At 40.2% G+C, this 20,904-nt stretch overlaps 1 non-coding gene across 1 annotated transcript; it reads right to left on the bottom strand.

Moving 5' to 3' along the window:
• Positions 1 to 14,728: 14,728 nt before the first annotated feature.
• LOC123852239 (U2 spliceosomal RNA) lies at positions 14,729 to 14,919 on the bottom strand. Its single transcript, XR_006792845.1, has one exon. It is a non-coding gene; the product is annotated as a U2 spliceosomal RNA (small nuclear RNA).
• Between the last annotated feature and the right edge of the window lie 5,985 nt (positions 14,920 to 20,904).

Below are 20,904 nucleotides of genomic sequence, written 5' to 3'. Positions count from 1 at the left end.
CAAAATTTACCAGGACAGAATCTAGATTTGCATTTTCTCCATTTGTTTCATGTGTACATCCTTCATATTTTAATATAAGATTTTGAGAACTACATAAGCAACATAATCAGACATTTTTTTTAAATTATTTATTTATTTGAGAGAGAGAGAGAAAAGGAAACCACAGAAGGAAAGTCAGAGGGAGAAGCAGACTCCCCGTTGAGCAGAGAGCCTGAGGCGGGGCTCCATCTCAGGACCCCAAGATCATGACCTGAGCCAAAGGCAGATGCTTAACCTACTGAGCCACCCAGGCACCCCAATCAGATACTTTTTTTTGAGATAATGTATATTATAAGGTTAGTGGCTTTCTTAATGGAGTTAATGCTGATATACAATATTATAATTTTCTGAAACGGAAATAAACATCTTAAAAAGCAAACACTTCATTTTGTTCCCCCTGAGCTCCCTGTGGTTCACCCTACAGTGGTGCAACTCATCTTTATTTCTTGAGAAACCTACAGGAAGAGAAAACTTTAAAACTTAGCACTAATTATTACATATTGTTGCTATATGCAAACCCAGGCATTAACTTAAATTATTATTTAGCATTAACAAGACCTCTGGGTGTGCAGACATCAGCACTTGCACATATTTCCCTTTTATCTAAAGTGCTATCTGGAATAATATCAGATCATTTTTTTACTAAACTAGGTTGAGCAGATATGTATGGAATTATGGGCATCCCTGAATACCAAGAAGGAATCTCTTTATTTCTTGCTACAAACACCTTATTTAGATAATGTTCAGATGCTTTAAAAAACTAATGGAAAAGAAATATTGCCCTGGGAATCCTTAATGGGCTAGAAACAGAAAAAGTGGAAGCTCTCATAGTCAGGGATTTTCAATTTGTAGCATCATCAGTCCTAGCCCTCATTCCTAGAGATTCTGTATCTGTCTGTCTCAGCTGAGAGCCAGGAATTCATGTGTTTAAGAAGCGGCTAAGGGTTTCTGTTGTGTGGTGTTCTACTATCACATTTTCAAGCACATATCCTCAAAGATTTCCAAGTAAAGTTGGTGGGATGAAATCAGATCACAGAACCCTCCCATCCAGTACTTAATGAAAACATTTTAAAACATGTACCAGCAGCACACGAACAGGGAATATAAGCTCACATAGAAAACTTCTGGAAGTGGCCGTCAAGAACAGAAGCAAACACAATTTGAGAATGATGACTGACCTCTAAGCCTAGTAAAGTGATCTAAAGTAAACTTAAGGAATATAGGAAATATTCTTTTCTTTATAATTTTCTTAATGTGGGTGAAAATGCTGCCCATGAAGTAGATGAAATAAGCAAGCAACCAACAGACTGACTAGGTCTTATAGTAGTAAACCCTTAGGACTTACTGGATTTGGAGAATGATTCAAAGCCAATAGGTATTTCTATCTGAAAATAAAATACACATGCCAGCTGATAAGGTGAGCCCTGAGGTCCTTAACACCATCTCAGAAGGGAGGATAGAGCCTAGTCTCCTAACCATGTCTATATCTGAGCTCTCCACCACCCTACTACCTAACTCCCATCTTAAGCTTCAAAAATGGATGAAATTGAAAATAGCCAGCCTTCAATCAGCCATGAGGAGAATGATGAATTTACATGCATTAAGTTAGAGAAAATAGAAACTCTGGACCAGGCAGCCTGCTCTGGTGTCTGATTGCTTGATCAAGATGGCAGGAAATGTCACGGCAAATGTCTCACACTCTATAAAGGAAAGGGAAGGGAAGAAGAGAAGGGGAGAAGAACAGCCTCTGGAATGAGGATCAAGAATTTGGTCTGGAAAAAAAATGAGAGGGAAAAAGGAAGTAACTCATTGAGTTTTTCATGTTCAAGAACATTTAATACAATCATAATATCATGAAAATTGGAGCTCAAAGGAGTTGTGGTTAAACTACAGGATGATGATGAAGTGAGATCGCCGAGAGTTTTGAGGACTTACATCAATACTTTCATACCACTAGTTGCATAATTTAGAAGCTACTAGACAGAATAAAGACATTAATATTCTAACCTATTAAGACAGAAGAAAACTGCAATAATTATTGTGATTTCAAAAGAAAAAAAGGGTAGTACAGGGGCGCCTGGGTGGCTCAGTCAGTTAAGCGACTGCCTTCGGCTCAGGTCATGATCCTGGAGTCCCTGGATCGAGTCCCGCGTTGGGCTCCCTGCTTGGCGGGGAGTCTGCTTCTCCCTCTGACCCTCCCCCCTCTCATGTGCTCTCTCTCTCTCTCTCATTCTGTCTCAAATAAATAAATAAAATCTTTAAAAAAAAGAAAAGAAAAAAAAGGGTAGTACAAAGGAAATGAGAAATGTAAAAGAAAACATGACATTATAGAAAAGGGTAATTTGTGTTGAGAAAACTCAATACGTGAAATGGAGAAAATGTTGAAATCTATAACTGAGTAAAAATCTCAAGGAAAAATTGAAATAAAGGATAAAATCTGAGGTTGATTTTTAAAGATCTATAGATCTAAAGATCTATTTTCTAGGGGAAAAAATTGAAGAACTACCTAACATAATACTTATTCTAGTTAAGATCTGAATTTCAAAAATAAAGACAAACTTTTCAGGCGTTCAGGAAATCTAAATAAGTCAACTACATGGGGGAACAGACTTGTCAGATTTCTTCATATCATCACACGAGTAGTGAGTAACATTTACATTGACCCACAGGTATAGGTAGTTATGATGTCCAAATGTACTGTGTGTTTCTCAGCCTCCTTTTAATTAGGTTGAGGCCCCATGACAAATTCTGGCTGAGTGACAAGAGCCAAGGCAGTTGACTCACTCAAGAGCCAAGGCAGTTGAATTCCCCTTCTCTTTCCCTTGCCCTGGGCAACTGGATGGCCATGTATTATAAAAGAAACAAGGACAAGATGTGGACCTCTGTGGTCCTGGGCATCTGATCAGAGAGAAATCTTTGCTGTGTGAAGCTACTAATACTTTGAGTTAGTTTGTTTCTGCAATATAGTCTCCCCTCCATGAACGTGACCTAGTATCACTGTAAGTAATCAAGGTGTCCAAGAACAAAGGCAACCCCCACATAGTCTCCACTATGAAAAACCTCAGCCAATAGAGTCCCAATGAGTACTTTTTACCAAAACTGCTACATGATGAAATCCACTTAGGGCATGTGTCAAATGATTCCAGCTTAATACAATTATTTTATCTGGGATTTGAGTGATTCTTTTTCTCTTTTACATTTGCTGCATCAACTGAATTCTTTTATATTGAATGTGTGCTTTTCTATTGCAAATATTATAAAGTGAATGATGAAGGAGAGGGAGGAGATGCAGATAGAGGGAAAGACAGTAAGTTGAATCATAATATGCATGGCAGGAAAAAATAGCATCAGAATTTTTACTTATTCTGAAGCAAGACAAATTGATCATAAAGCTCATTTGGAAGGGCAAGCTAGCCAGCCTGGCCAGGAAAGCTTTGAATGAGAAGGCTAGTACCACCAGGCATAAAATAATATAAAACACTGTAATTAAAAATGCTAATATCATATGAATAAACAGAAATGTCAATGGAACAAAATCCAAAATCCAAAGGAAGACCCTACTGCAGATGGAAATTTCTGCAATATGATAATATAAAAAGGCTGCATCTCAAATCAATGAAGGAAAGAAGGACTTCTGAACAAGAAATGTTTGGATAACTGTAAAAGTGATGTGGAAAAAGATAAAATTGGGGTAATTTCTCACAGAAAAAAAAAAAGATAAACCAAATGGCTCAAAGAATTAATGCCAAAAAATGAACAAATGAAAAAACAAATAAATAACCCCATACAAGTAATGGAAGACACATGGGTGAGTCTATTAAAAGCCTGGAAATAAGAAATCTTTTCTAACTATAGCTCACAAATCACAAGTAAGAAGAGGAAAAAGAATAAATTTTACTACTCAAAACCCCCAAACATTTCTATCTGGAAAAAAGAGCAAAATAAACAATGGAATAAAATGAGATATGGAAAAATCTATTTATAATCCATCTCACAAAATTTTGCTGGTCCTAAAATATTTTCCAAAAGTAAATCAGAAAACTATAAAAGTAGAAGAAAAACAAGTCTAGAAAAATGGGCAAGACATAAGAACAGACAACTCACAAAAAAGCAAATGGCCTTTAAAAAATAAAAGATGTTCATTCTAGTTCCTTAAAAGAGAAAGTAAAGTAAGATATTAAGACAATTTAAAACACCATGGAGGAACCTTGCTCACAATCATTTCTGTGCAGAATCCTGCTGTTAAAAAAGACCAGAGTGTTAGCTGGGCCTCTTTAGACCAGGGCTTAAACTATGGACTTCTTTTTGGAATGATGTGTCAAATGGATAATATAAAATACATAAGTTTACAAAGGAAAGCATTTTTTTTTGTAAACCACACTTTTTTTTTTTCTAGCACTCAAACTGAACAAAATCTATACGTATGTCATACTCTGAAGCAAAGCTTTGGGACATAGCACTCCCATATTTTAGGATAAGGTTGCAAATTGACTCAACCACCATGGACAGGAGTGACAATATTTAATAAAATTACCCAGAGAGAGCAAAAGACAGAAGGAACTGACAAATACATCTTAAACTACAACCAGTAATGAAATCTTCATAATAAAATTATACTGATGTTTTGAAACTATTATATATGTAATAGGATAAGGCAAATAAATAATTATGTAAATGATATTAGGAACCAATGTCCTTAGCATAAAGTCAAAGAAGTTGTGTAAAAATACTATATTCTTAAATTTGAATTGGAAATATCAATATGAACTCATAATATAATCTCCTTTTAAAAATATGCATTTTCTACCTCTCTCTACCAGAAAGGCCCCGAAGCAATGATTAATTCAGTTACAATGAGCATAACTAGTTTTCAGACTATGGTCTCTAAAGAGTATTTCTCACTAAAAAGAACCAAGGCTCCTTGACAAAAGACTGATTTCAGGTCTGGGGCATAAAATGTCCAAGATGAGTCTGAAATATCTTGTAACTGAAAGCAAAGACACTAATAAAGAATTCTGGGGTCACAAATACACAGGAACCAACTTGAAAGAGCTCCAACAGGCCAGACTCAGGATAATTGGAGCATGAACTGAAACTCATCAAATATGTTAAAATCCATGAGATGTTAATGAAAGTAACTAAGCCCAAGCTAGTTAACTCTGGAGGTTGTTAGGCCATTATTGTATTATGAAAATTTGCAAATAAAGGGAAAGACTCAAGGATTTTTCCTGCTCCTCCTGTAAAAATGTGCAGCAGAGTAACAAAATATATGATAAGGAACGTTCTTCTTTATAGAAGAATTGCAACTGATAAAAGCAGAAGGAAGGGCAGAACATCATCATTTTGCAAACCCAAATAAAAACAATTGACCCATTCAACAGTCCAGCTGCTGACACTAACTTTAAATGAAAGGCTGAGGGGAAGTCTATAGGCGTTGGACCAGGCATTGATGTATGAATCCTTTGTTCAACCTCAATACCACAAGAGAGGAGACAACAGGACAGTGGATGCTTCCTGATAGTAAGTAATGGGAAGTACAAAGCACCACCAATGAAGTCTTCTTGCAAAAAAAAAAAAAAAATAGGAATCTGAATCTGATAAGGCCTCCAGAACCTAAGTAGCAGTTTAAAGGAAGTGAAAAGGTTATTATATATGTATAATATATATGTAAATATATATTTTATATATACATATAAAAATACCATCACAGGGATGCAATTAGCAAAATCTAGTTGTGAAAACACAAGGCAACTGGCCTGGTTTCTTCAATAAATGGATGAAAGGAGTAGAATACAAAGGGCATTGAGTCTTTTGTTTTATTGTTATGAGTCTTTTGTTTTATGATATGTTATATGTTCCAGAGAATGACCAATCCTGTTTGCCAAAAGGAGTCCCTAATTATCCCTGTTTTTTTCAGGGTGATTGTGATATCACCACTGATGACCCTCAAAATATTTCTGTGATGATAATATGGTCATCGTACCCATCTTATTAACCACCTATATCAGTTAATAAGTACATAGCCAATCTATCCCACATCCAATGGTATTTAATTTTTATAAAGATTGTGGGGGAATAAGAATTATCCTGGGTAACCACTGCATTGCTCAGTGTGGTCGCCATTACAAAGTAGCACAGACTGGGTGGCTACAGCACCTACTGTTTCACAATTCTGGAGGTTGGAAGTCTGGGATGAAGGTGTCAGCAGGTTTGATTCATTCTGAAGGCTGAGAGAGAATGTTCACCGGGCCTCCCTCTGTGGCTTGTAGCTAGCCTCCTCCCTGTGTCTTCACATTGTCTTCCCTCTGTATGAGTCCATCTCTAAATTTTCTCTTCTTGCAAGGACACCAGTCATGTTGGATTAGGGTCCACTCTAATTACCTCACTGTAACTTGATTACCTCTGTAAAGACCCTTTCCCCAGATAAGATCACATTCTGGGGTACTGGGACTTAGTCTTCCAACATAAAATTTTTGGCAGGGGCACATTCCAATCCACAATAATGATCAAGACTCTAAGTGAAGCAATTGAGTTTTTTGGTCAAATAATGGAGGAGATTTGAGATCTACAATGGAGATTTACAATGTTCAGCTGAAAATCCTCAAACCTCACAGCCTCTGAGGAAAGAGCTCAAGAGTGTCCAGATCCCTATCCCCAGGTGATGGAGGCTGAAGCTCCATTTTGAGACACTGACCACTGGGGAATGGAACTCCAAATTCAAACCCTGTGGTTCTCTACATCCTCTTTAGCCCTAAAGCATTTTTGCTCCTAATTTTTTGCAAGTTTGTCCAATAAGATGTCAAAAGCAAGATCACTATTTTGAAAGAAGTTTCTGGTGGAAAGAAAGTTCCCTCCTGTCCCACTGAGAACAGCATCAGCAGCTGTAGGGTGAGACCCCCAGACACAGGCAGCCACCAGCATTCACAGTAGACCAGCAGAGGACAAAGACACCGGTTATGACTGAGCAAATGGTAGGGCAAGGAAGAGGTGAAGCCAAAAATCAGCATGTAGCAGTTCCAGGAAATAGCCCTGCTGAGGAACAAGGGAGGGCTTGAAATATCCCAAGGTCCAGGAACTCTGTTGGGTGTGGAGTTGGCATTCAATATCATTTCTCGGTTTTTATTATAATTGCTAATGATGCTTGCTTGCTTTCCATGGTGTGGTTTGACTGAGAGAATGCAGATTTTACAAAGAAACATAAAGACTCTAATACAGAAGGAAATTAATCTCTTCCGTCTCTCAATGCTAAAGATTTTTACATCTGGTACCTTTATGGATACTTTTTTTTATCACTGGAAGATATGATCATAATCTTCTAATGTGATTGAAGTTCTTTCTATAGCTCTGAACTTGGGGCATATTTCAACTCACTGCAGGTATTTTAGCTGCTTATGCTAGTCTATTATTATTTCTACCATATATTAAGGCTGGCAACATAGAACAGTGGGCTTGGTGAGAAAGATGAAAGGTAATGTTCCCAGCACAGTTTTATATATTATAGGAAAATCTCAAATACTCTGTATCTGATCACATCTCATCATATCCAAAAAGAATAGCACTTGCTTCAAGTGGATGGATGAGCTCCTGGAGTATTGTTTTTTTAAAATATCTCCCCCTTCATTAACAGATACTCTTTGACTGACTTAAAGCTAGCTACATTTGAAACAATATTGACATTACCTCAATATTTCAATAGATAAATAGCTTAACTGGGGTGAGAGTTAGAGCTAATGTGTATATCTAGCAAGTTGGTAATTGCCTCTCAAGTCGCCTATTCTTTCAAAGTTATCTCTTTACCTAAAATTATTAAGTACTCTTGGGCGGTCCCCAATGATCTGTGCATGTCGAAGGGGGTCTCGCCCCTTGACCTCAGGGAAAGCAACTCAGTGCCCAGTCTTTACTCATCTGCCAGGCTGCACACTTCCAGGTAGGGCACTGTAGAAGCCCTTCCAGTGACATCATGTCCACTGACTGAACGCTAAGCCTTGCAACCAGGTGGCATTATGAAATAAATACATAAAATGCTATAAAGTTGCTGAAGGAAAAGGTGAGTGCTGGCAGACAAACTGTCTCTGTGAAGAGTCTAGCCCAGACCAGAACGTGATCCTGAACTCAGCAGTGGGTTCCTTTATCCAAAGCAGGCAAGAGGCAGAGGAGCGCTAGGAGACTCCTCCACCGATTTATTTCTGAACATGGGAAATTGGCAGCAATCCTGCTCTATTTCTGTGCATAAATGGAAGAGACAGAGGCTTCTGAAAGCAGGATATGAGATGAGGATGAAGCCCCCCCCCAAAAAAAAGAGAACAGAAAAGTGAAAGTGAGAAAGTCTTCTCCAAAACTTTTAATGCGCTGATATGTCTGCTTATAGATCATTTATACATTTCTTCTTTCCCGGCAATATTGACAAATGATGGTAAAGTTTCCCTTACCTACAGAATGAAGATTATATTAGCTGTCAGCTGCCTACCAAATAGGGACATTGAGAGGATTAATGAGGATCCTGGTGCTGCACTGATCGTTGCCATAGAAATGCATAGTAAAGTAGGGCACTATAAAAGATGTGTCAAATGCAATACTTTTCAGCCCGTGGCAGACAATAATGGGAAGACAGAATGTCTCTTTGCATTGAGGAACCCAATGGATTAGCATGTCCACAGCGTCCATGTTGCTCTCCCACCCTGTTGTGTGTGTGAGTGCACACATGTGCATTTGAGTGTGCCTGTTTAACTTTTAGCGGAACCATCGGTCTGAATCTAAAAGAGCAGGATCCTGGCAAAATTGAGACAGCCCAAAAATTCAGTGGACTTTAGTGACCTCAAGCAACCTCATGGCTCAGCAAACGACTGGGGTATAAAATCTTCATCTCTTTTAATGCAGTGTCTTTATAAGCAACATGCTATTTATTCTGCTTCTATCTTTCCTGATGGATAGGTGTGTATGGAATGGGACGTTTTTCTTGCTTTTTCTGCTGTTTCCTTTTCTGGAAAATAAACCTAACCACCCTGCTTTTTCATCAAATATCCACCTAAGTACATTCCTCATGCTTACTCCAAATTTTACACTTACGCCTACTGGTGTTAAAAGAGTGGAAGTCAAGCCAGCCCAGGAAGAGAGGAGAATGTGCAAGCATGGACAAATGCCCCTACCCTGTCTTAGGAATTTGTGGGCTGACTGTCCTCCACAACTCAGCCTGCACTGTATTTTGGGAGTGAATATGGTTGCAGTGGTCTAGGGGTGCCAAGAAGAGAGAGGAGAAGACCCAGCAGCAAGGACAATGTGCGCTGAGCGCTTTCAAAGGGAGAGCTGAGGCAAGTGCGACTGTGTCAGAACCTCATGCTGGAAGCATGGAGCAAAGCTGGGATGGGCTTACATTATCTACATGCAATACAGAACAGCAAGAGCAGTGTCTTCATGTGCATGTGTCTGGCATGAGAATGCAGGGGTGGGACCATCACTGTCTACAGCAGAGGCAAAGTCCTAGCCAGAGCAGGGAGAGCAAGACTGGGGTCAGAGGGACTCCTCATTTTGGGTCATAGGTGAGTTAAGGCTGTTGGCTGAAGACCACTATGGAGCCAGAGGGCAAGGGTGAGCTTTCAGAGTTTCTCCTGCTCAAAGAAAGCATCCCCACTGACATCCCATCTGGTGATGTACAAATTTGGAAGAAGCACCACTTCCTCTGATCATTTCATGCCCTATCAGCTGAAAATTTCTTGGAGTAAATATATGAATCTCTGAAAGCTATGAGATGCCTGTCCCTTCCTGGAGTTGTGCAGTGCACAACCTCCACGACCTGATATGGCAACCTGGAGTCATAGTTGCTGCTGTTGCTATTCCAGGGATTTGGTTTCTGTGGTGGGCTCCTATGGGACAGAGCCAATGTATCAGGAGAATTGGACATGAACCCCATTGTTCAGGAGCGCTGAGGCCAGAGATGGTATTACCAAAATGACACTGAGCAAATGTGGCTGGCCAGGATCATTGCTGGCCTAAATATTCCTTGAATGGGACTTGCCAGGTCGTACAAGGATCCAGGCCCTCTTCTGTGAACATTTGGAGGTGACTGGTCAGCCTCAAGAATGAAGAACATGGCTGTAGAGAATGTATGGATGCTTTTGAAGGCCTATCTTGGGAAAAAAAAAAAAAAAAGGAGAGTTTGGAAAGCAATGAGTTAAGCATTTGTTTAAAGATTTAGTAAAAGTATGGCTGAATAACCCCAAGCTAGGGTGAGAGGAAATAATAAAGAAGAAACTGACCCAGTCAGGAAAAGTGAGTTTGTTGTGTTTCTCTGTCTCTCTGTCTCTGTCATCGTCTTTCTGTCTGTCTCTCTCAAGCACCCATTCTCTCTTTCAGAAACATACCCATACCCATACACATGCTCATATTCTTGAAACCTTCTGTCCATGGTTTAGGGGAGGAAATTTGCAATGTCTGACCTACTTCCCAATATTGAAATTGTATAAAAATAGAAATGCCCATACATACTCTGTCAAGGAAATTTTGGGGATGACGTGGTTAAATCCACCGTTGCTGGTTCTAGCAGACTAAGGCCCATCGTGGCTCTGCAGCCACTGCACACGGCCAGGAGAACAACAGTGCTCATGTGTCAGGCCAGCACATGCACGCGCCTCAGCACCCTTTGTGCCCTGAGTGAAGCTTGCGGCATTTACCACCTGGGCAGCCTGAGTGATACTCTTTAAGTTTGGTGTTTATGGCTCTGGAAACAAAAATAGAGCCATCAGGGTGCTTGAGCTTGCCTCACGTTTTGTATTAGAAAGAAAGTAGATTATAGGAGGCAGCAACAATTATATGACAATTTCCCTGGGTTACTGTAATTCAACACCCAATAATAACACATTGATTTTTAACGTCTCCCCTCCAAAAATAACTTCTCCTATGTTGCTGAAGGTAAATGCAAAATATCCAGTCAATCTAGGCAAAAATAAAGTTACGTGGAAGCAAATCACTCGAGCTGAATTGGCCTCATGTAGCAATGGCTCAAGAGTCAAGAGAGGAAGCACGTACTAGAATAAGGATTATAAGGAAATTGCTTCCATGTAATCAGGGTCCAGATGCGCTGAAGTCAGAATACAGCTCCCTGATTTGCATAACTTTCTGTTCTCTGAACCACAGGAAAGGGCTGTTCCAACATCCAAGGAAGGCTCTGAATTCAAACAAATCATTCTTGTGACCTATGGCCAATCCTTCAGCCTCGTGCAGATGTCTCCCTTCGTGTACATAGAAGGAATAATCATATCACTCAAGCTCAGATGTTCACTTGGGGAATTAACTAACATTTAAAAAGCTCATCTTATAAGAGCCATGCCATGTGAAAGGAACGTAGCATCATGGTACAACACAACAGTTCATGAAAGGAGGCTGTGCTGTGTGGCAGAAAGAATGTCTCTGTAGGAGGCAGGCAATCTGGATTCCGGACCTGCTCTGCCACTGTTTTCCAGCATGACCTTGAAGGCATCACAAACACTCAAGACTCAATTTGCTCATCTATAAACCAAAACATCTGTATCCAAGGAGCTTGCCTTTGCTGACATCTTATACCGCCATGGCTATTGCACGCATATCCATGTACAAATGATAGATGACGAGAGAGACAGGGAGAGAGAGAGAGAGAGAGAATAGGGTTGGTTTCCCCAAATTTGTTGAAATAAAGAAGTGTTTGACACACAGGTTCTCTATGTTATTGAAAAATAGGAAATAGGGGCGCCTGGGTGGCTCAGTTGGTTAAGTGTCTGCCTTTGACTCAGGTCGTGATCCCGGGGTCCTGGGATGGAGTCTCGCATTGGGCTCCCTGCTCAGTGGGGAGTCTGCCCCTCTGCCGCTCTCCCCACTTGTGCTCTCTCTCTCAAATAATAAAAATCTTTAAAAAAAGAAAATATACCAATAAACATAATAAAAATGTTACTGCGCAAAAGTTGTCACAGATAACGGATAGTTGCCTAAGCTGAGGTCATTTGCAAACACAATCAGTTAATGAGGCCCTACCACACATTAAAAAATAGAATCTTTGAAATACAGTATTGAACAAATAATGCTTTAAAAGACATCCCAGAACCACACTTTATTTTTTTTAAGATTTTATTTATTTATTTGAGAGAGAGAGCATGAGACGGGGGAAGGTCAGAGGGAGAAGCAGACTCCCCACTGAGCAGGGAGCCCGATGTGGAACTTGATCCCAGAACTTGACATCATGACCTGAGCAGAAGGCAGATGCTTAACCGAGACACCCAGAACCACACTTTATTTTTAAATAAAAATTCAACAAAACAGGACAGTCAATTAATCCCTAACACATATTTATTTGTTGCTTCATGTAACAAGTATCTATACAGCAACACCTACTATGTGCCAGATGCTGTGCTGACAGCACCACAGGGAATTGAACAAAGTAAGTCCACTCACTTGTTCTGTTTGATGGAGTATGAAATCTAGGGGGAGAAAGACAACAAAAAATAAAACTATGCACACATCCCCATCCTTGGACTGTGGGTTCCAGTTGCCTTCCCCAGTCCCAGAAGCTGCTCCAGGGACACAGCCTCGAGATAGTGATGCAGTGTTGAGAACACCTGCACAGTATATGTGACTGAACCCAGGTAAGGCCTCTTCATGAACTTTTACAATTTGGTGGGTGGGTGCGGAAATCTACTCCTCTTGCTTACAGCCCCCAAGAACAGCCTTGAATGTAAGTTTTCTTGCTGAATAAACCTGCCAACCTGGAGTGGCTGTCTTTCTTCAGTCTCTCTCTGCCCTCTGCCCATGGGAGCCAGTTTCAGATTACACCCAGGAAGCTCCGGAGGAGCAGACACCTGCTATGGGGCTAAACCCAGTGAGTTGGGGGCAGCTGGGGTGGTGCCTAGGTGGCTCAGCCTGGCTAAGCATCTGATTTCATCTCAGGTTGGGATCTCAGGGTCCTGGCTGCATCGGGTTCCCTGCTCAGAGGAGAGTCTGCTTGGCCCTCTCCCTCCACCCCTCCCCCAGCTTGTGCTCTCTCTGTCTCTCTCAAATAAATAAATAAAATCTTTAAAACAAACAAACCCAAAAGAGGCAGCTGGGGGACTATTGTAGGTAGCATGGTGGCATCAATGGAGTTGCTGCCCATACTGTACCCTCTTATACTTTCTTCTATGCTCCCAGGGCTGGAACTGAGAACTTGCAGTTCCTTGGCATGTTTTCTTCCCACAGGAGCACACCAGGTCTCTCTGATGAGATGCTTGAATCAGTAAAAAAGTGAGCCATGTGGTTATGTGAGGTATTTCCAGGCAAAGCCAGGAGTGTGTGCCAAGGCAGGATGCCAGGAGTGTGACAGAGCCCAGGGAAAATAATAAATGAACACTGTCTTTAAAAGAGGAGGAGGCAAAAACAAAAGGAAGCCAGAAGTAAGTATTCTTTATAAGTTGGAAGGACAGCAGAGGAAGAGATTAATTCACCTGCCAAGACAATGCAACATTCAGGATCGATGTTGAAGAACACTGGCAGGATGGACAGAGTTCATGTCGAGGGAGCACCATGAGTGAAGGCAAGGAGAGAGGAGTCTACAGAACGTGTCCTGCTAATCCTAAAGTAGGACAGAGAAATGATGTGTCACTTCTCCTGCCCTAACCTGCATATAACTACCGTCACTTTACTTCACTATGCCTTCTTAAAGAGTTGAATGAGGACTGCACGAAGCAGGGCTGCACAGCACAAAATAGAAATGGAAGAAAACAGAACACCTGTTTTTACAGAAGCACTTGCTGTAGCTAAAAAGACAAGTTATGCATGCGTGAGATAGCCATGTGTTCAGACATGTTCTATTCAAAGGTCAGGATACCTGGGTGGGAGTCCTTGCTTCGCCACCTCCTGGCCATAACTTCAGTGGTGTTCCTCTGTCTGTCTCAGTTTCCTTATCTGTGAAGGAAAAATGTAACATAAGCACGTCATCTGCTCCCAGTAGGCACTCAATGAATGTTAGCTATTACTTATCCTTCTTCTCCCGCCTTTTCTCCTTTTCTTTCCCCTTTATTACTATTGCTTTTCCTTTCCAGAAGACATCACTTTTAATTTTTGAACAAAGCCAAAGCCTATTCCTGGCCTGTTGTTCATCGTAATCCATCTACCTCATCTACCAGAAGGCTCTTCAAGTATGCAACCACATTTTTGGGTGTATAACTGACTTCTTGGGGATATTTCCCCAAATACATTTGACCCTTGAACAACATGGGTTTGAACTGTGTCGGTCTACTTATAAGCAAATTGTTTTAATAAATATATTGGAAAAATTTTTGGAGATTTGTGACAGTTTGAAAAATCTCACAGATGAACCACATAGCTTATAAATATTGAAAAAATTAAGAAAAAGTTAGGAGTCTCATAAATGCATAAAATAGATGCAGATGCAATTCTGTTTTATCATTGACTACCATAAAATACCTAAAATCTATTATAAAAAGTTAAAATTTATCAAAACTTATGCACACAAATACTATACATTATCTTTTCATTTTTGATGCTCAGTGCTAATAATACATGTACCATCTATGGTGTTTTGTATCATATAAGACAATACTGATGTAGGTACTAACAGATGATTAGTCTTACAGATAGCTGATGTAAACTTACCATAGAGCTAAATACCGGACAATACAGTAAATAACATTTTATTTTATCTCTAGCTTACTTTTTCTTTATCCTCCGATGAGGATGCACCATTCCTGGAATTACTGCAATACCAGGTTGATGCATGAAGTGGACAGAGCAAACTCCTATTCCATCTCCTTGTTCTAAAAATCCATGTAGTATATTGTCCTTGGATTGAGGATGTTTCAGATATTAAACTGATAAGAAAAGGTACTACACTTGATTTTAGCCAAAAGGCCAAGACGTGACGTAGCTTACTTTATTATAAGGATACAGTAGATCTGGAGGAGCAAGATGGCAGAGGAGTAGGAGACCAGGATTTTGTCTGGTCTCAGGAATTCAGCTGGATAGGGATCAAAACATTCTGAACACCTACAAACTCAACAGGAGATCGAAGAAAAGATAACAACAACTCTCTGAACAGAAAAGTGACCACTTTCTGGAAGGTAGAACGTGCAGAGAAGTGAATCTGAGGCAATATTCGGGAGGATAGACGGTGGGGGAGGGGCCTCCGTCGGCCGCTTCTGGCAAGTGATAGAGCCGCGGAGCACAAAATCGGAACTTTTAGAAGTCGGCTCCGCTGAGGGACCTCGCTCCAGTGGTTAAGCAGGGGGTGGAACCCTCGCGGGACAGTGTGGTCTCAGGAACCTCGGGATCACAGGAAGACTGGGGATGCCTGAGTGTGGCAGAGCTCCCAGGTAACGGAGCAGGGAAGCCGGCTGCAGAGACGGAGCCAAGGCTCTCAGCTTGGGGTTGCCATAAACCGTGATCCGCGGCACAGTCGGGCCACTGCTCCTCCAGCAGGGACCCAAGAAGCGGCAGATGCAGGGAGACTCACTTTCCTCCCCCAGGAGGAGCCGCGCGGGAGTGCACCGCAGGGATTTGCTGGGTTTGGAGACTCCACACAGGGTCGGGTGCCAGAGGTAGAAACGTGCGGTCACAGGCCGGGTGAGCACGGAGTGCGGCTGGAGACCGGGGAGACGGGAGTGACTGACGGCTTTTCTCTGGGGCTCACTGAGAAGCGGGGCCCTGAGTTCTCAGCTCCGCTGGGGTGGAGATTGGGAGGCCACCATTTTCACTCTCAGCCTCCAAAGCTGTACGAAAAACTTACAGGGAACAAAAGCTCCCGAGAGCAAACCCGAGCAGATTACTTAGCCCGGACCAGGGAAGGGCGGGGTAATTCCGCCTCCAGCAAAGACATTTGGGAACCACAGCAACAGGCCCCTCCCCCAGAAGATTAGCGAGAACAGCCAGGCAAGACCAAGTTTACTGATCAATGAGAATGGCAGAACTGCAGCGCTAGGGGAATACTGCACATAGAATCCATGGCTTTTTTACCATGATTCTTTAGTCTTTCAAAGCTAATTTTTTTAACTGTCTTTTTTTTTTTTAATTTTTCTTTTTCCCTTTTTCAACCAACATCTTATCAATCCCTTTTTTTTAAAAAAAATTTATTTTTCATTTTTAGAGTCATATTCTATCCCTTCATAGTAGTTACCCTTATTTTTGGCATATATATATATATAAGCTGTTCTCTCTTTAGAATTTTGAGACACAGTTTCTTCTAACAGATCAAAATATACCCTAAATCTCTAGTTTATGGCTTTGTTCTACTCTCCTGCCTGATCACATTCTCTCCCTTTTTTTCCTTTTTTTTTAAATACAATTCTTTCTTTTTTCAAATAACTTATCAATTCCTTTTATAAAATTTTTTATAATTTCCATCTTTACAGTCATATTCCATCCCTTCATCAAATCAACCCTTATTTTTGTATATATATAAGTTTTTATTCTTTAAAAATTGGGGAGGGACTTTCTTCTAACAGACCAAAATACACCCAAAATCTAGTGTGTGGCACTGATCTATGCACCAGCCTGATCATATTTGATCATATTCTGGGGTTTTTTTGTTTTGTTCTGTTTTGTTTGCTTTTATCTTTTTCTTTTTCTTTTTCTTTTTTCTTTCTTTCCCTTTCTTTTCTCCTGGCTTCAGGTCTTTTCTGATTTGTGTAGAGTATATTTTCTGGGGATGTTGTTACCCTGTTAGCATTTTGTTCTCTCATTCATCTATTCTCCTCTGGACAAAATGACAAGATGGAAAAAATCACCTCAACAAAAAGAACAAGAGGCCGTACTGACTGACAGGGACCTACTCAATACAGACATTAGTATGATGTCAGATCTAGAGTTCAGAATCATCACTTTAAAGATACTAGCTGGGCTTGAAAAAAGCATGGAAGTTATTAGAGAAACCCTTTCTGGAGAAGTAAAAGAACTAAAATCTAACCAAGTAGAAATCAAAAAGGCTATTAATGAGGTGCAATCCAAAATGGGGGCACTAACTGCTAGGATAAATGAGGCAGAAGAGAGAATCAGTGATATAGTAGACCAAATGATGGAAAATAAAGAAGCTGAGAAAAAAAAGAGATAAAGGATCACGAGGACAGAATTTGAGAGATAAGCAATACCATAAGACAAAACAACATTAGAATAATTGGGATCCCAGAAGAAGAAAGAGAGAGAGGGGCAGAAGGTATATGGGAGCAAATTATAGCAGAGAACTTCCCTAAATTGGGGAAGGAAACAGGCATCAAAATCCAGGCAGCACAGAGAACCCCTCTCAAAATCAATAAAAATAGGTCAAAACCCCAACATCTAATAGTAAAACTTACGAGTCTCAGAGACAAAGAGAAAATCCTGAAAGCAGCTCGGGAGAAGAGATATGTAACCTACAATGGTAGAAACATGAGATTGGCAACAGACCTGGCAGGCCAGAAAGGACTGGCATGATATATTCAGAGCACTAAATGAGAAAAATATGCAGCCAAGAACACTATATCCAGCTAGGCTGTCATTGAAAATTGAAGGAGAGATAAAAAGCTTCCAGGACAAACAAAAACTAAAGGAATTTGCGAACACAAAACCAGCCCTACAAGAAATATTGAAAAGGGTCCTCTAAGCAAAGAGAGACCCTAAAAGCAACATAGACCAGAAAGGAACACAGACAATATACAGTAACAGTCACCTTACAGGCAATACAATGGCGCTAAACTCCTATCTTTCAAGAGTTACCCTGAATGTAAATGGGCTAAATGCCCCAATCAAAAGACACAGGCTATCAGATTGGATTAAAAAACAAGACCCATCAATATGCTGTCTGCAAGAGACTCATTTAAACCCAAAGACACCCCCAGGTTGAAATTGAAGAGGTGGAAAACCATTTACCATGCTAATGGACACCAAAAGAAAGCTGGGGTGGCAATCCTTATATCAGACAAATTAGATTTTAAACCAAAGACTGTAATAACAGATGAGGAAGGACACTATATCCTACTTAACAGGTCTATTCAACAAGAAGATCTAACAAGTAAATATCTATGCCCCTAACATGGGAGCAGCCAATTATATAAGGCAATTAAGAACAAAAGCAAAGAAACACATTGACAACAGTACAGTAATACTGGGGGACTTTAACACCCCCCTCACTGAAATGGACAGATCATCTAAGCAAAAGATCAACAAAGAAATAAAGACTTTATATGACACACTGGACCAAATGGACGTCACAGACATATTCAGAACATTCCATCCCAAAGCAACAGAATACACATTCTTCTCTAGTGCCCATGGAACATTCTCCAGAATAGATCACATCCTAAGTCATAAGTCAGGTCTCAACCGGTACCAAAAGATTGGGATCATTCCCTGCCTATTTTCAGACCACAATGCTTTGGAACTAGAACTCAATCACAAGAGGAAAGTCGGAAAGAACTCAAATACATGGAGGCTAAAGAGCAGCCTACTGAAGAATGAAGGGGTCAACCAGGAAATTAAAGAAGAATTAAAAAAATACATGGAAACCAATGAAAATGAAAGCACAACTATTCAAAATCTTTGGGATGCAGCAAAGGCAGTCCTAAGAGGAAAGTATATAGCAATACGAGACTTTCTCAAGAAATAAAAAAGGTCTCAAATACACAGCCTAAACCTACACCTAAAGGAGCTAGAGAAAAAACAGCAAATAAAACCTAAACCCAGCAGGAGAAGAGAAATAATAAAATCAGAGCAGAGATCAAAGAAATAGAAACCAAAAGAACAGTAGAACAGATCAACAAAACTAGGAGCTGGTTCTTTGAAAGAATTAACAAGATTGATAAACCCCTGGCCAGACTTATCAAAAAGAAAAGTGAAATCACCCAAATCAACAAAATCATGAATGAAAGAGGAGTGATCACAACCAACACCAAAGAATTACAAACAGTTAAAAGAACATATTTGAGCAACTCTATGCCAGCAAATTAGATAACCTGGAAGAAATGGATGCATTCCTAGAGATGCATCAAATACCAAAACTGAACCAGGAAGAAATAGAAAACCTGAACAGACCTATAACCACTAAGGAAATTGAAGCAGTCATCAAAAATCTCCCAGCAAACAAGAGCCCAGGGCCAGATGGCTTCCCAGGGGAATTCTACCAAACATTTCAAGAAGAATTAATACCTATTCTTCTGAAACTGTTCCAAAAAATAGAAATGGAATCAAAACTTCCAAACTCTTTTTCTGAGGCCACCATTACCTTGATCCCAAAACCAGACAAAGACCCCATCCAAAAGGAGAATTACAGACTAATATCCTTGATGAACATGGATGCAAAAATTTTCACCAAAATACTAGCCAATAGGATCCAACAGTACATTAAAAGGATTATTCACCACGACCAAGTGGGATTTATCCCTGGGCTGCAAGGTTGGTTCAACATCCACAAATCAATCAACATGATGCAATACATTTACAAAAGAAAGAACAAGAATCATATGATCCTCTCAATAGATGCAGAAAAAGCATTTGACAAAGTACAGCATCCTTTCTTGATCAAAACTCTTCAGAGTATAGGGATAGAGGGTACATACCTCAATATCATAAAAGCCATCTATGAAAAACCCACAGCGAATATCATTCTCAATGCGGAAAAACTGAGAGCTTTCCCCCTAAGGTCAGGAACGTGGCAGGGATGTCCACTATCACCACTGCTATTCAACATAGTATTGGAAGTCCTAGCCACAGCAATCAGACAACAAAGAGAAATCAAAGCCATCCAAATTGGCAAAGAAGTCAAACTCTCACTCTTTGCAGATGATATGATACTTTATGTGGAAAACCCAAAAGACTCCACCCCAAAACTGCTAGAACTCACATAGGAATTCAGTCAAGTGACAGGATGTAAAATCAATGCACAGAAATCAGTGGCATTCCTATACACCAACAACAAGACAGAAGAAAGAGAAATTACGGAGTCGATCCCATTTACAATTGCAACCAAAACCATAAGACACCTAGGAATAAATCTAACCAAAGAGGCAAAGGATCTGTACTCAGAAAACTATAAAATACTCATGAAAGAAATGGAGGAAGACACGAAGAAATGGAAAAACGTTCCATGCTCATGGATTGGAAGAACAAATATTGTGAAGATGTCAATGCTACCTAGAGCAATCTACACATTTAATGCAATCCCTATCAAAATACCATCCACCTTTTTCAAAGAAATGGAACAAATAATCCTAAAATTTGTATGGAACCAGAAAAGACCCCGCATAGCCAGAGGAATGTTGAAAAAGAAAAGTAAAGCTGGTGGCATCATAATTCCAGACTTCAAGCTCTACTATAAAGCTGTCATCATCAAGGCAGTATGGTACTGGCACAAAAACAGACACATAGATCAATGGAACAGAATAGAGAGCCCAGAAATGGACCCTCAACTCTATGGTCAACTCATCTTTGACTCAACTCGACAAAGCAGGAAAGATTGTCCAATGGAAAAAAGACAGTCTCTTCAACAAATGGTGTTGGGAAAATTGGACAGCCACATGCAGAAGAATGAAACTGGACTATTTCCTTACACCACACACAAAAATAGACTCCAAATGGTTGAAAGACCTCAATGTGAGACAGGAGTCCATCTAAATCCTAAAGGAGAATACAGGCAGCAACCTCTTCGACCTCAGCTGAAGCAACTTCTTCCTAGAAACATCGCCAAAGGCAAGGGAAGCAAGGGCAAAAATGAACTATTGGGACTTCATCAAGATAAAAGGCTTTTGCACAGCAAAAGAAACAGTCAACAAAACCAAAAGACAACTGACAGAATGGGAGAAGATATTTGCAAATGACATATCAGATAAAGGGCTAGTATCCAAAATGTATAAAGAACTTATCAAACTCAACACCCAAAGAACA

Source organism: Mirounga angustirostris, unplaced genomic scaffold (assembly GCF_029215605.1).
Source record: "Mirounga angustirostris isolate CCGP_5_RB_7025 unplaced genomic scaffold, mMirAng1.0.hap1 SCAF_10, whole genome shotgun sequence".
Taxonomy (NCBI): domain Eukaryota; kingdom Metazoa; phylum Chordata; class Mammalia; order Carnivora; family Phocidae; genus Mirounga; species Mirounga angustirostris.
The sequence above is the reverse complement of the archived record's forward strand: the minus strand, read 5'-3'. Positions and strand labels throughout refer to the sequence as shown.